The sequence below is a fragment of the Peromyscus eremicus genome, chromosome 8b (genome assembly GCF_949786415.1).
Source record: "Peromyscus eremicus chromosome 8b, PerEre_H2_v1, whole genome shotgun sequence".
NCBI lineage: Eukaryota > Metazoa > Chordata > Mammalia > Rodentia > Cricetidae > Peromyscus > Peromyscus eremicus.
In genome coordinates this window covers 18,979,827-18,990,252 of record NC_081424.1, presented here as the reverse complement: position 1 = coordinate 18,990,252, position 10,426 = coordinate 18,979,827, and the positions used below count along the sequence as shown (strand labels likewise).

The window sequence follows — 10,426 nt, the reverse complement described above, 5'->3', positions numbered from 1 at the left end:
TGGAGAAAGAAAAGAGGTAACATGGAGATGCCCCGGCGCAAGAGAGTGCTGGATGCTGCAGTCGAGGAAGAATCACGAGCCATGGTTACCTTTTTAGAGCTTTATTAGGAGGAAGGGGAGAGAGAGAGAGAGAGAGAGAGAGAGAGAGAGAGAGAGAGAGAGAGAGAGAGAGAGAGAGAGAGAGAGAGACAGAGAGACAGAGAGACAGAGAGAGACAGAGACAGAAAAACAGAGAGACCGCGGAGGGGAAGTACAGAGGGAATATGGAAAAAGGGCCTGTGGGAGGGCACAACAGCTTTATAGGTTGGGACGCCGTCACAGGCTGATGATGTAATAAGGACATAATCCTTACAGAGTTAAACGTGACTGAAAGGCTGTAGATGGAGATTATATCACAGATAGAAATGTAATGCCAAGTGTTGTTCAAAACAAAGCATGTGAGACTGCCTGAGGAGGGAGACTCCACACCTGCAAATGGAGGATTCCTTCCGCAGAACACTAACGATGATGCGTTATCAAGGGTAAGGATTCCCATTATCCCCCAGAGAGATGCATATGTTACTGAAGATGAAGGATGCAAAACTCCCGTGTCTACAAGCTAATGTGCCAGCTTCCTGGACCCATTCCACCCACACTACCATTCACAATTCTGTCAGAAGAAACCGACAGAGATAGTTAGTTAGGAAACTAAGAGCCTCAGGGATACAGGTGGACAGGTGGTGTCTTCAAATCCTATTCAACTCAAAGGTGATAATTACATGAGGGAAATGAGCATATGAGGTGTGAGCAGTCAGTTCCATGGATGGTTTTGAGATAGAAGGATTTCTGTGTGTATGCTTTTTTTCATAAACGTTAGGATTATCAGCTACTGGAAGGGGTCTGAGAGCATCTCCCACAAACCAAGCTTTGATGGGAGGCATGCCAACCTAATAAAGTAACTCCGAACTAATATTTGTAGAATGAAATTGAAAAAGAGCCGAACAATTAAAAGTCTTGTCAAATCTGATCTAATGGGGAGACAGATGATATGCTAGGGAGAATAATTAATAACATGGAATGGAGGTTTTTATAACTGTTCCAAGAAGAAAACAATGGGGATGATGTTACAGTTCACAAGGCATGAAATGTGCGTATTACTGCTCTATAGCTCATTACCTATATGACGGAGAGGTGAAGTCACTGTTCACTCACTCTTTCATATACATCTACAAAAATGATTTTAATATTGTATCACTTCTAAGGGTTGTTTAAAAATTCAATGGGTTAATAAACAAATAGATGATATGGTATAAAACAACCTAGGCTGTGTGGCCCTTGTTAAGCTTCCCAATTTTATCCTCAATATACATTCTAAGCTCTGGACTATTCTCTCATACAAATTTTCACATAAAGATATTGTCTGATGTCTCGGGCCATCCTGTTCCCCGGAAAAAATCTTATTAACCTGTCAAGACTAAGCTTGACTGTGCAAAAGGCTTCAGTCCTTACCAAGAAGTTGGCTATTCTCTCCTTGAGTTTCCTTAACAAGTCTCTCAACACTGGTCTCCACAAAGGGCATATTCTGTTATATTATCATTACTCATTCACGCTAAAGTGGGAATTATTTAAGGGAAGAGAGTTATCCCAACATCTAAAACAAAGCTGGGTATGTAATAGATTCTAAAAAATGTTGGTTAAATAAACAAATAACAGTCTTGATGACAAATTGGGGACTGGAATGACTACCCTTACCCTCAAGTACAAGAAGAAAAGAATGAAAAGTAAAAGAAAGCCACACTTTCTGTACTTAAAAAAAAAAAAAAGTTTAAAAAGCAAGAGACTCAAATTCATAATAAAATAATGAGTCCTATTTAGCCTCAATCTAAGATATCATGGATTAAATTATTTTTATATCAAATTAAATCCAAAGCATTAAATGTTAGAATTGATAAGTCTTCAGTAGAAAGGGTAGAAAAATGAAAATGCCATTTCTTCTTTATTCCTTGCCCTATCCATTTATCTCGGCTAGTTAATATGTTATAGCCAAACACCTGTCATTTTAAATATTTTGCTAGTTACTTTTTCACATTCCTTTATTGTCATTTGTTCCACAATTCAAATTATTATTATTATTTTTTTTTTTTTTTGGTTTTTCAAGACAGGGTTTCTCTGTGTAGCTTTGCGCCTTTCCTGAATCTCGCTCTGTAGACCAGGTTGGCCTCACAGAGATCCGCCTGTCTCTGCCTCTCAAGTGCTGGGATTAAAGGCATGCGCCGCCACCCGCCGCCGCCACCACCGCCACCGCCACCGCCACCACCACCCGGCAAAATAAATTTTAAAAAATAAACTAATAGGAAAAAAATGTCTGTTTATCTTCCCCCAAAGCTGTTGATAAATTACTGATGTCTCTTTCTTTGCTTTGTCTCCTCTAATGTTGGAGTGACTGGGGGTTTAGTCCTTGGTCCTCTTCTCCCCTTTGTTTTCTTATTTCCTTGGAGATTTCATCCAGTTCCACAGTTTTAAACATCACTTGTGATTCTCAAATGTGCATGTCCAGAGAGACCTCTGTCCTGCCCCCAGACTTCTCTGTTCAGCTGTCTTCTGCAACAGCTGAACATGAATAACTGAATATATAATCCACTCCACAAAACACCACTCAGCTGTTGACCTTTCCCCAGCCCCTGGTCAGGGTGTCCTTCCCAATCCTTGATTGTGGTTTTCTTCTCATAGATGTCCTCTTGTGTCCCAGACCCAGGGAGCCTGGCAATCAGTCATAAAGGTTCTACCTTCAACATATATCCACAATAGCATGCATCACTGCTGTGTCACACCTGGATGACTGATGTCACTTTTAAATAAATAGTCTCTATAACTGGATGCTTGCTCACCTAAGGCTGTCTCTTCTCATCACCCCAGCTGAAGTTGTCCTTTACAAGAGATCTCTTAGGAAACAGACAGCACTCTTCCTCTCCTGAAAATACACACTTGACTTTCATTCTCTTAGGGACCAAAGGCAAAGTTCTTACAATTATCTCCAGGATGTACTCCTATTATCTGCTCCCCTCATCTCTAGAATCTTCTCTTGCTACCCAGTTTTCTCTGGTCCTGTTGGCCTCCTGCTCTTCCTTGAACATCCAGAGACCCAGAGTCTTAAGTGTTAAGCTTACTCTTCCCACTGCCTGGGAACATAGAACTCCATGCCCAAGTCTTCCACCTGTGGGGGAAGCTCTTCCATAGATGCACAAACAGCATCAGTGTTGGTTGTTGTTGTTTTTCCTTCCTTTCTTTATTCTTAAAACACAGTTAAAGCTGGCCTTGAACTTAGGATCCTTGTGCTTTGGTACCAACACTCCAGGTGCTGGGATTCCAGGCATAGACCTCCATGCCCAACTCCCTTATGTCTTCACTCAAAATCATCTTCTCAATGAGGTCTTCCCTAACCACATTACTTTAAATTTCATTACCCTTTCCATGTTTATCACCCGTCCAATTCAAGTTTTTACCTTAGCCATGAGCATGCCATAGCATAACCCAGCCCACCCCTGACCCACTACTCAAACAAAAGCATTAATCCATTCAGATTGAAAAGGCTTTTGAAATAATTACTTTATAAGGATCCCATCTCTCAAGACTATTGTATTGAAGACCAAATTCCAAGACATGAGATTTGGGAAGCATCTAGCATCTATCTTCTATGTGGGTGTAAGTTCCATAAAAGGGAAGTTGTACTACTTTGTTTTTTTGCCAAAGTCTACAAATAAGCTTGACACAAAGTGGACACTCAACAAATACTCATCCACTGGACAAATGAGCCAGTTAAAGAAAGTTTTCCCACTTCCAAGATTTGTCTTTATCAAATGAATAGTATTATTCTAAAATTGCTAGAGAGAGAGAGAGAGAGAGAGAGAGAGAGAGAGAGAGAGAGAGAGAACAAAATGAAGAAAGAAAGAGAAAAGAAGGGGAGAAGGGAGAAAAGATGAAGGGAGGGAGGGAGGGAGGGAGGGAGAGAGAGGCAGTCCTTACTGGTTGAAATCCACTACCAAGTGACCTAAATAATCTCAGTGTCCCAAAAAAATCAACACCCCCATCACCCCAGTGTGTGTGTGTGTGTGTGTGTGTGTGTGTGTTGCATGCATGTGTATGTGTTTGTGTGTACACATGTATATGCAGGTACGTGCCTGTATGGTATGTAGAGAACAAATTTAATGTTGAATATCTTCCTCTATCATTCTCCACCTTGTTACTTCTTCCTTATTAATAAATTTTTGTTCTTTGATATTTTTATACACATATATAATGCATTCAGATTATTCCCCCAAATACACAGGCACGCACGAGCACACACACACACACACACACACACACACACACACACACACACACACTTTTGCTTTTGCTCAAAAATAAACTGTTTTATTTCTTCATGCCTGGAACAGGGTAAATGCAGCCAGTATATATTTTCCCTTAAACTATTTTTGAAATAGTGTTTTTCCTTATAATGCATCTTTTTTTAATTTTTATTTTTGGTTTTTTGAGACAGGGTTTCTCTGTGTAATTTTGGTGCCTGTCCTGGAGCTTGCTCTGTAGACCAGGGTGGCCTTGAACTCACAGAGATCACATATATAGAAGTATGACATCAAGCACTTCAAATGTTCCAACAAGGTAAGGTGTGAATGTTCTTTGTGGAATGCTGGTGGCACTTGCACCCATTCATAAAAGCTACCTGTGCTCACATTAACCCAAGGTGAGCTATATCTTTCAATCAGCCATGCTGTGGGTATATTTACATCCTAGAGAGTGCCAGCTACCAACTGACTGCCAGACTGGACATTCTCATCATAAAGGAGGCTACAAAAAGAAACTAGATAACTAGTTAATGCTAAGTCACAGATATCAGATTTCAACCAAGCCAATCCAGAGCACCAACTCTCAATGTATTTTCATGTTACCACCCAGCCGAGTGGTATTTAACATAAGCCAGAGCTCAGTACAGTTTTGGACCTTCCTAATACAATCATCACAAGGTTAACATACCTTCCCTTATTACCTCTTCACCCTTTAGTCCCCCCCCTTACATATTTACTAGTTTTGAAACAGCATCACTGATTAGACCTGGAACTCTCTATTTAGCTAGACTAGCTGGCCAGCAAGTCACATGGATCTACCTGTTGATGCGTGTCAACCCTATATCCCAGTATTGGTGTTATAGGCATGTACTGCAGCAACCAGGTTTTTCTATGGGAGCTAGTGATCTAAACATAGGCCCTCATTGCCCTAGCCCTGACTCAATAAATGTTGTTCTACAGACATTCATCTGTTGGGGGAGATTTGTTTGTATTGATGGCTTCGTGACCACCAATATAGTCTTGCTGTGGGATAATGCTCTTGTACACTGGTTTATTTGGGGGTTTTTTTGTTTGTTTTTTCAAGACAGGGTTTCTCCGTGTAGCTTTGCGCCTTTCCTGGAACTGACTTGGTAGCCCAGGCTGGTCTCGAACTCACAGAGATCCGCCTGGCTCTGCCTCCCAAGTGCTGGGATTAAAGGCATGTGCCACCACCGCCCGGCTTTGTACACTGGTTTAATAAAACTCTGATTGGCCAGTAGCCAGGCAGAAAGTATAGGTGGGGCAGGCAGACTAGGAGAATTCTGGGAAGAGAAAGGGCAGAGTCAGGAGTTGCCAGCCAGACACAGAGGAAGCAAGATGACAAGACAGAACTGAGAAAAGGTACCAAGCCATGTGACTAAATATAGATAAGAGTTATGGGTTAATTTAAGAATAAGAGCTAGTCAGTAATAAGCCCAAGCTAATGGCTGAGCAGTTATAATTAAATATAAGCTTCTGAGTGATTGTTTTATAAGCAGCTGCAGGACCCCAGGGCCAGGCAAGACCAGAGAAAACTTTCAGCTACAGAGTCTGACCTCAATTTGAAGAGCAAAGTCCATATTCAGCCATCAGGAGTGGACCATAGAGTCACCAGATGGACAGAGAAGAAGCAGGACATACAGGAGGAGAGGGAAAAGCTATGAGCCACATGGCAGAATGTAGATTAATAGAAATGAGTTAAGTTATAAGAGCTAGTTAGAAACAAGCCTAAGCCTAAGCCAACGCCAAGCTTTCATAATTAATAATAAGTCTCCATGTCATTATTGGGAGCTGGCTGGTGGGACAGAGAAAAATCCATCTACATTCAACCCTACCACTTCAGCAACATCACAAAGCATTAGGTTCTCAGTTATTCATTAATGGTTTCCTTCTGGCCAAAGCACTCAAAAGAACCTGTCACCTCAAGGAGATATTACTATATGATCTTTCATTCTTTGGCCAGAGTAAAGTGGGGATGCAAGCATGGACTGAAGAAGACTGGGTAGAATGTCATGGAACTTAAGTTCTTAACCAAGCTCTACCCAGAGGGGGTTCTGTGAGCAGGGACATCAATCTCTCAAAATCTCAACTAACTCAGTTTGAACAAAGAAGCACAAACTCAGCAATTCTCTCAACTTAGAGTTGTTGTGGAAATAATATTTGAATGGCAATGTGCAGATTGCTGTCGTAACTATTTTATTTATTTTTATATCACTGCATTGACAGAATAATTTTAAGCCCAGACTTCCTAGAGTTTGTACAAACACATTTAAACCATCCTCTTCTCCATCTAAACCCTCCACATTTCCAACAGTCTCCAAAGCAAGTCTGGATTTCAGCATTCTATGTGAGGAGAATAGAGGGAAATGGGTGTAAATGGGCAACCACCCAGTTCATTTCCCTTTCGTTCTCACACCAAGGTCTGAGCAAAACACCAAGCACAAAGGAAGAGCGAGAGTTTGGGTCTTTCTATTCTAAGATAGCAACCTGAGGTATAGCGCCTGTCAACGTTTTGCAGCTCATGGGGAAAAGACTCCTCATTCTAACATCAGTCATTTCCTTAAGACCCTGGTGTGTCTTGTGAAGTTTCCACCTTCAGGTTTTTTAAGGCCCACCTCTAAAAGTTCATTTTGGAAAACTTCAATACTGGACAACTTACTCATTTTCTAGTACTAAAAATATCCCTGCAAAGTGAAAGAAAATCCTTGCAACTATCCAGAAGAGACATCCTGTGTAGACACATGACAACTCTAACAAGCACAGTATAGACAGCGAATACTGTGGAGAGCCTTACTAAGCTCGCAATACTGCGTTCTGGAAACATGTCTTTACTTTTAGGTTAAAAAACTAGAAACAGGGGTCACTTTAAAAGCCTCCGCAGAAATAATTATCATGAGCAGCTAACTTTTGCCTTGCAGAAAAGCTGTGAATATTATAGATGTGTGTGTGTGTGTGTGTGTGTGTGTGTGTGTGTGTGTGTATAGACAGATGGATAGATGAACTGTTCTCCTTAAATACTTGCATACATATTTGTAAAATAGTAAGTAAACCCTCATAGGATATTGTGAGGATTAAGCAGTACAATATTATGTACAGTAAATATGGAGAAAATACCTCCAAACAAGAAGAAAGGTAGTGTCTGTTGTAGTAGATCCTTTCCCATGTTGACAAATCCATCCACTGGTAATATACCCTAACAGAGTGTGGGAAGCATAAGAGAGTGGCTTGTACAACTACCAAACAGTCCATGGTGGTCAGAGCCTCACAGCTTCCCTGAGTGTTTTGCAGAAAGACATTGCCCCACTCTGCCTTTTAAATGACAATACTGTTGCATCCTCTCAGAGACAGATCCAGCAAAAACTTTGCAAGAATCCAGACCATTTGGAACATTCTAAAAGCCTTTGGAGTTCAGCGTAACTGAAGCTAAAGGTAAGAATGACTTCAGTGCTGAAATGAGAGTCGCATTTTAAAACTGCTTACAAATTACTCATTAAAATTGGAATCCTGTAAAGTTTAGTTAAATTTCCCTTGCTTATATGCAGCCATTTTCTTCCTAGAACAGATGCATCCATAAAGACTGCAGTAAAGTAAGTTGAAACAAATCAACAAATACTTAAGTGTGTTTGCATTTAGAATGCATTACATGTGTAGACGTGTGCCTCTGTACATGTGTGTTTGTGTGTGTGTGTTGAAAGAGGTAAATCTCAAAGCCAACAAAAGAATGGAAAATTTTTTTTCAGAAAATAAAAACAACTGGCTATGCTAGTCTCCCTTCCATCACTGTTACAAATCCCCAAAGGATTAATCAACTTTTGCAGAAGAAAGTGTATTTGAGCCTGTGTTCTGGGAGGCAGCAGCTCATGCTTCTGCAGCTGTGCCAAGGCATTACATCATGGCTAGTTCATGAGGCAGAGGAAAAAGCCTCACACCTGTGGTCAAGACACAAAAGAGAGAGGAAGAAGAAGAAACCGAGCCCCCACTATATCCTTGGAGGACGTGTCCCCAGCCATCCAAAGGCTTCCCACTCAACCCCACTTCTCACACATCCCACCGCTTTCCCACAGCTCCTCTTTAGGGTCCAAGTCTTTGCCACATTACACTTCAGGAGCAAACTACTGGCTCTTTGGTGAGAATAAATTTATTCATAGACTTTCATTCCCTGCATGGTGAATTTTTTCAACTACTAAACATTCACCTATTCCAACATAATCTGAGCTCAACAACAGAATTTATACTAACTGGTGACAGAGTGACCTCACAGATGGTTCATGCCTTTCTTGCACCAAGTCTCTTTTCTTATCCCTACTAATGATTTTTTAACTTCCCCATCATATGCACAAATGGCACATAGTAAACAAGGCAATGATAGATACAAGATCAGGGCTAAGTTCAGTTGTAGACATAAGTCTCCATAATTGCCCATGCTTTGATATTGCACAGCAATAACAAATATAAAACAATGAAAGTGTCAGTACAATTAAACTATCTGATGATGACCTGTTATTCTGCTTTTCAAGATAGACGACAGTAAGCGTACCAATTCTGAATGCACTTGCAGAGGAAGGCTTCACATCTCCAAGGAAAGACTGGGTCTGCAGGTGGGGAAGGAGTATTCCCACGCATGTGCTACTGTCAGAGTTTGGACTGCCATGGCTGACACAGTTTGAAACACGATCTTTAATTCAGACTTATGTTTATCAGGGCACATGAAAGAAGGCAAAAGAACCACAACTAAAGGCAGGCGGAATGTCAGAAAGTGATACGAAGCTAAAGCAAATGCTTCAAGCACCAGCAAAAATCAATTTTTACGTAAACCAAAGTTCAAAAACACTCTAGACCTTCCAATATGGAAAGTTTTTATTTCATTATGAGTTTAGCCAAAAGTCTTGATGCTCAGTGCAACAATCAAATGAAAAGATTTATCCTTCGTGGAACATCCAAAATATAGACAACTTTTGGCAAGGGTTTGGATAGCTTCCCCTGCAAGCTGATTTCAATCATTTCTTATGTATGGTGCTGATAAATGCTTAAAGCATGTATTATACTACACAATCCCATACCAACATCGATGTTCATACTTTCAATAAGTGACATTAGTTCAACCTCTTCAATTTCCTCTGATACTGAATTTTTCAACAACTTTCTTTTAACCCAGTGAAAGCTGGATGAAAATACTACTAGCACATCCAACACTAACAAGAATTTTGTGCATGCATAGAGATGACTACATCACTTGCCTGGAATCCAACTTAAAAGCTATGGCTTCGGTGGAAATCTTAGTAATGTATTATTTTTCAAAAAACTACACTCATATTTAAATTGGGTTAGGAATCAGAAAATACATTTCAGTTACCTCCACAGATCTAGCCTCAATGTGTGATATCAAGCAACAATAATGATCTACCAAACAACCACACTAGAGATGCACACACCACGTTCAAATGGAATTTGAAATAAAGCTTAGTATATCTTAGAATCTGTAAGACCCACTCCAAAGTGTATCAATCATGAGGCCAGTGCATCTGAGAGGAAAAGTTTGCTTGGGGGCATGTGACTGTATCACAACTGAAGGAATTCAAGCCAGGCACGGTGCACTGACAAAGAATAAAGTGTGTAATAAGAGAAATTTATCACAACATTTCACATGGCTTTCCTACAAAATAAAAACTATCGGTAGTTAGTTTACATGAAAGTGAATGCATTACTCATAAGAATAAGTGACATAAAATGTAAGTCACGGCAGCAACAACTTTCCATGGCATCCTTTCCATAACAGCTATAGCTACAAAACCACTCGGAAAAAAATTAGAATTAGAAATAACATGAAAAAAAACTTAAAATTTTAGTTATGCCAATACTTGGCTGTTTGAATATGATAAAAACAGCAACTTCAGTGACATAAGGTATAATCATAAACCTTATTATACATGCCAGAAAGTTAAATAAGACATTTAATCATTGTTTCAAGAATTACGTAGAGTGGATATGATCCAATGAAATTAATTTCAGGAATGTAACAACAGACCTGAGGAAACCACAACTGCCGGTTCTGTACAGAGAGATTGCTTCCAGGAAGGAGTAAA

General features: G+C 40.1%; 1 long non-coding RNA gene across 1 annotated transcript; it reads left to right on the top strand.

Moving 5' to 3' along the window:
- The first annotated feature begins 372 nt into the window (after window positions 1–372).
- LOC131918467 (uncharacterized) lies at window positions 373–7,922 on the top strand. The gene is made up of 3 exons (XR_009380986.1): window positions 373–521; window positions 7,686–7,772; window positions 7,886–7,922. It is a non-coding gene; the product is annotated as an uncharacterized LOC131918467 (long non-coding RNA).
- The last annotated feature ends 2,504 nt before the right edge of the window (window positions 7,923–10,426 follow it).